Source organism: Bubalus kerabau, chromosome 5 (assembly GCF_029407905.1).
Source record: "Bubalus kerabau isolate K-KA32 ecotype Philippines breed swamp buffalo chromosome 5, PCC_UOA_SB_1v2, whole genome shotgun sequence".
NCBI lineage: Eukaryota > Metazoa > Chordata > Mammalia > Artiodactyla > Bovidae > Bubalus > Bubalus kerabau.
Genome location: NC_073628.1, coordinates 25,973,331 through 25,978,638, shown reverse-complemented (window position 1 = coordinate 25,978,638; position 5,308 = coordinate 25,973,331). Strand labels below are relative to the sequence as shown.

At 48.1% G+C, this 5,308-nt stretch overlaps 1 pseudogene; it reads right to left on the bottom strand.

The window, feature by feature from the left end:
- Positions 1-1,439: 1,439 nt before the first annotated feature.
- LOC129654201 (mas-related G-protein coupled receptor member X2-like) lies at positions 1,440-4,187 on the bottom strand (annotated as a pseudogene).
- Positions 4,188-5,308: the final 1,121 nt, after the last annotated feature.

The window sequence follows — 5,308 nt, the reverse complement described above, 5'->3', positions numbered from 1 at the left end:
TCTCTATGACCTCAAAGCAGAGTCTATCCTCTGCCCTGTGATTATATCACCAACAGGCCTTGTGAGCAAAAGTCACGGAAGGGGACAACACCCATGTAAGAAGACTGTGATGACCCAGATCATTCCGAAATACAGATTGCAGTTACCCCTGTAGGCAAAGGTGAGGTGCGAAGGTGAGATGGAATAGTTGGTAGGAGAAGGTATATGTTCACAGCAACAGCAGCCATGTGACCAATTGGAAAGGATTGTCTATTGTGAGTATTTCTGTAATGTAAATGTTTAATATCTCACAGATATTTTTCTTCTTCTCTTCTATTACTTTATCATCATACAGAATATGTACTAACAGCAGTTAACTGTATAGCTTAGTGTTTAAGTTATAGGATTTCAAAAAGGGAGTATAACTCACTAGAAAAAGAATAAGCATAATATATTAGAAAAGCAAAAAGAGACTTTATCCTCTTTGTGGAAAAAGGTTGGTATGTTTCAGGTGTACATGGAATAAGTACATCATGTACGGGAAGCTTGACTTTGCTATTGTCTTTATTTGGAATTAGCTATGGGTTAGGGAGGTGGTTACTGGTGCTAAGTTGACAGGGAGTGGCCTATGATGGGTCTGAAGTTGACATGTCAGTTTGGTTAGGCTGAACAATGTTTCCCGCAACTCCTTTCCCTTTATGCTTCTACTTAAAATGGGCATCAAGAGCCCGTTTGCACAAGATGCGGTGGTTGGCAAGGAAGCAGCAGTCCTGCTGTGTCTATGTGTGGAAGGTCAGTGCTGGGGGACCAGGACGTTCATGAGCGTTGTGGTTTCTCTCTCGGTTCATCTCGTTGGCACAAGGCAGCTGCTGGCCTACAGCTGCTCCACCTTCCCCTGACGCTCCTGCGGCTTCTCTGACTCCTGGACCAGGTGTGTGGTTAGCTCCATAGGAAGGGATCCAACCTCTGCAGACCGGCAAAACCGCAGGTGCTGAGAGAGACTGACACAAGTTCTGGCTGGTTCTCATGGGCTTTATGTCATGCTCCTAAGTTCCAGCTTGTCCTGTGGGCTTCAAGCTCTAGCATCAGACAAACAGGCAACAGCCTTACAGAGACAGTCTAACCAGAACCTACAACTGTGTCCGATCAAATATATGTACATATTTACACAATGATACAGAGAATCTTCTGTAAGTACTGCTTCTCTGACTGAACCCTGGTTAATACAGAATCACTACATGGAACTACTGACACCCCCCTGGTTTCCTGAGGAAGGCTTCCTCCGCTTTTCTTCACCTCAGCTGTGTCGTCCAAAACCCTCAGAAGAGCCAACTTGGGGGCCAGCTGCCCCTGCTTCTGATGCGTAAAGAAGCCAACAAAAAAGCAAATGATGGGGTTGGCACTGCTGTTAACAGGACCATCCCTGTCTTAAAATAATGTAAGGACATGTTGAAATCCTCCTAAAACTGGTATAGCAGAAAACTTTGGATGCCAAAATGCAGGCTGCCGAGGAGGAAGACCAGCACTATGAGTAGGATGACCACGTAGAGCCTGGTCAGCTGCACCTGCTGGGACTCACAGAGGATTCTGACCAGCAGGGCCAGGCTGGAGTTAGCAAGAACAACCAATATGAACATCAGTTACCCAGCAATGATGAAATCAAATACTGGACACCAATCACAGTCAAAATCCCTAAAAGGAAGCCATAATAGTTCTCTTCCAGAAGATTCAGCAGGAGACACAGGGCCCAGGACCAGCACATTTGAGAGCTGATGTGTGTCTTGGGCACCCGCAGTGGTACCAGATGGGGTCCAGGATGGACAAGCAGCGCTCGGGGCTAATGGTGCTGAGCAAGGTCAGGCCCTCGAGGTAGGTGAAGGTCAGCACAGTGGTGAAGCAGTTGGCGATGGAGCTGGAGACAGAGTGGAAGGAAGTGAGGAGTGCCTCCAGGAAATGTGCAGTCTGGAAGGTGAGGGACAGGAAACCAGCCCCATCTGGTTGAGGATGTAGAGGAGAAGGCTTTCCTGTGCACACAGAAGCCCAGGAGCCAGGGCACAATGGTGTTTCATGCCAGGACCAGGGCAGATACGAGGGCAGCAAGGTCAGGGTCGGGATCTGCATGTCTAGGGTTTGATGAAGGGCCTGGTCACTTCCATTCGTTTTTGTGGTTTTGGTCCCCTAGGCTGGGATGACTGGATCCAAGCTCAGAAACCCTCCGCTGTGCCCCTAGGAACACAAACAAGACATGAGCACCTGCTGTGTGATCATTTACTCTCAAGGCCACCCTGCTAGGGTGTCACAGAGAGAACCAGAAGTTTGCAGAGATTAAGGTACTTACTGAAATCTGTATAGCCATGGAAACCTGGAACTTGGATTCAAATCCAGTTCTCTCTGAGTCAAATGCCTGGGCTCTCTCTATTATAACACGAACCCTCCACTGACATGGGGGTGTTATGGAGCCCCACTCCCACCAGAACTCACTGCCCAGAGGTTATGCCAAGTCCCCAGAATTTCCTGAAGAGGACAGGTAAATGTCTGGGATAGAATCTGAGAGCCCAGGAGAGGGCGTTGGGCCAGATCATTACTTCTGTCCTGGGCCAGAAATTTCCTCCCAGGTGCATGAAGTCAGGAGGACATAGAGATGACTGCAGGCCACCCTCATGACTAAGAGAGGCCCATCCACTGGGGAGAAAGAAGACTGTGCTTTAGGGACATGAGACGCATGCGATCTCTTGCTAGGAGAGGTGCGAGGGTGGCCAGGCCAGGTGGGTTAGCTGTGTGTGTGGCTCAGTGTGTCAGCTCCATGAAGTCAGGGGAGCTTTTTATATCCCCACAGTGTGTTCTCAATAAGTATTCATTCAGTGTGTGAATGAATGGAGCCCAATGAAGTTGAGGATTTGGAATATAAGTTAGTATAGATGTACAATTAAAGGCATTAGGACACACATTTGTAACATGATGAAGATCTCATTCTTGTGGAGAGCTGTGTGTGTTTAGAACGACATTCTGCCCAAATAACTTACATTGATCACTGAGGTGCCTTCGAAGTGAGGATTCCACAAGGCTTTGCTGAGCACCTAGAATCATTTCAGTGCATAATTTAGGGGTAGGATTTAAGGCTGAGCTGCATACAGTGGAGGAAGAGTAAATGAGGGACGGTCAGAGGGCCACTGAAAAGAGGAATTTCAAGTTTGGCGATGTCTGGGGGGACTGGGAAGTGGGGTGCAGGGTGTGAGCAGCAGAAGCCCACTCCATTTTCTCTCCTGGGGGATCACTGGGAGAGTTTGGTTTGCTGAGTGAGCTTTTGTGCAGGATGAGTCTGTGAGTCTATGAAGGGAAGTAAAAAAGCAGCAGGGCTTGGAATGTAGAGACACTGCTGCAGAATTCACCCCGAGAAAGAGCACTAGCTCACCTCTGGGGGTGGGAGAGCTGATTGAGAGTTTATCAGGTATGGTCTCCTTTACTCCTCTGAAGAGCCCTATTGAGGTAAGAACTAGTATTGTTCCCATTTTACAGAGGATGGAATGGAGCACAATAAAGACGAGTGCTTTGCTCCTGGTCTCACACAGGGTGAATCTGAACCCAATAGGGCTCCTTAGGGTCTACAATTTTGATCAGCCCTCCAGACCCACCACTGCTGTGGTGCTGATTACATGTGGATGTGGGGAAAAGCAGAGAAGTGACTCCCAAAGTAAATCCAAGGTGGCACTCAATATTGTGGCCTATAAAAACCAAAACCAAAACTAAAAATGACTAATATAAGCAAACTCCAAAACACAGAGGTAGAGAAGCCCGTTGAACAGAGAACGCAAGATGTGAGTGGAACTCATTTAGGAACAGACAGCAGAATGCAGAAGCCCTTTCTTGCTTCACAAAGGCTCTGGAATCCAGAGGACTCACAGGGGCAGGAGACCTCTAAGCGGGAAGAGGACATGTCCTCTGCTATGGCCCAGAGAGAAATCAAGGGCAGAATCATCCGTGTTTCCCTCTCTTAGAGAAGCAAGATCCCACAGCCCTGACTGACCATGGAAGGATGTTGGGGGGAAGCCAGAACCTCTGCCACCCCTGCTTAGGGCACTTAACGGTTTGTGAATCTATTTTCTTTGGTGTGAGAGATATATATATATGTATATAGTCCAAACCGGAAGCTCTATAAGGATTAAGTCTTGCCCGTTGTTGTTCACTATTGTATTCCTGGCATCTAGCATGTTCCTTAAAGATCGTCTGTTGTCATAGCTTCATTTCATAGAGGAAGAAGCTGAGACCTAAGGGGTCAAAGGATGTTCCTGGGATGTCACTGTGAAGAACAGGCCCAACACCACCCCATCTCCTGCAGCCCTGTCCCAGGCTTTCCTACTGTTCCCTGCTCCACCATTCATTATTTGTGAGGAGCGCCCGAGAAAAATCTTCACGTAAGGATTTTCTTCAAATACGCCCCCAATACCTGTTCTCCTCTTTTGTCACACACTCTCTGGCCAACTGCTCCTTCCTTGGCCCCTTTAAGCCTTGAGGTGGAAATGTTTCACGACTGCTTGCCTTAGGGGGCTTCTCTTAAGAAGAATGCATCATTGTCACTGTCCCTAACCCTTGCCTGTCTCTGCAATTGGGCCCCTCATGCAACACTCCTCAATTATCCCAGTTTGGGCTGTTTCCTCCTGGGACTCTGCCAGATCCACAACAGAAGAAAACTTTGAAAAGCCAGGAAACAATGGAATCTGGGTACCAGCAGTCCAGCTCCAGGAAGCAATGCCTGTGTGTGACCTTGTTCCCTAAATTAACATAAGAGGCAACACTCTCTCCAAGACAGCAGATCTGAATGGTTGGAATGAAGGGGAGAGTGGGGAGATGGATCAGAAGAGAGAAAGGTCCTGGTTGACCCCATTTGGATCTCTCACCATCGGAGCTGCCAGCACGCAGAGAGGCTAGTAGAGAGCTCCATGTCTCCTGCTTTTAGGGTCTACAATTTTGATCAGCCCTCCAGACCCACCACTGCTGTGGTGCTGATTACATGTGGATGTGGGGAAAAGCAGAGAAGTGACTCCCAAAGTAAATCCAAGGTGGCACTCAATATTGACGAAGGAAACTCCATGACCCTCAGCAGGTAGCATCGCAATGTGAAACAGAGACATGGAAACTTAGAGCAAAACCCATGACTGGCTTTGGAAATAAGACAGTTCTTGGGATACATCCTTATCTTTCTTCCATTCTTCTGGCCAGAGGGGAAGAGCTGACTTCCACCTGTGCTGAAGGGGGAGAGCCTCTCAGGGATTGAGCGATGCCAGAGGACGCATCTTTGTCCTCTAAACTGGAAGATGTGTTCAGGAGCTGG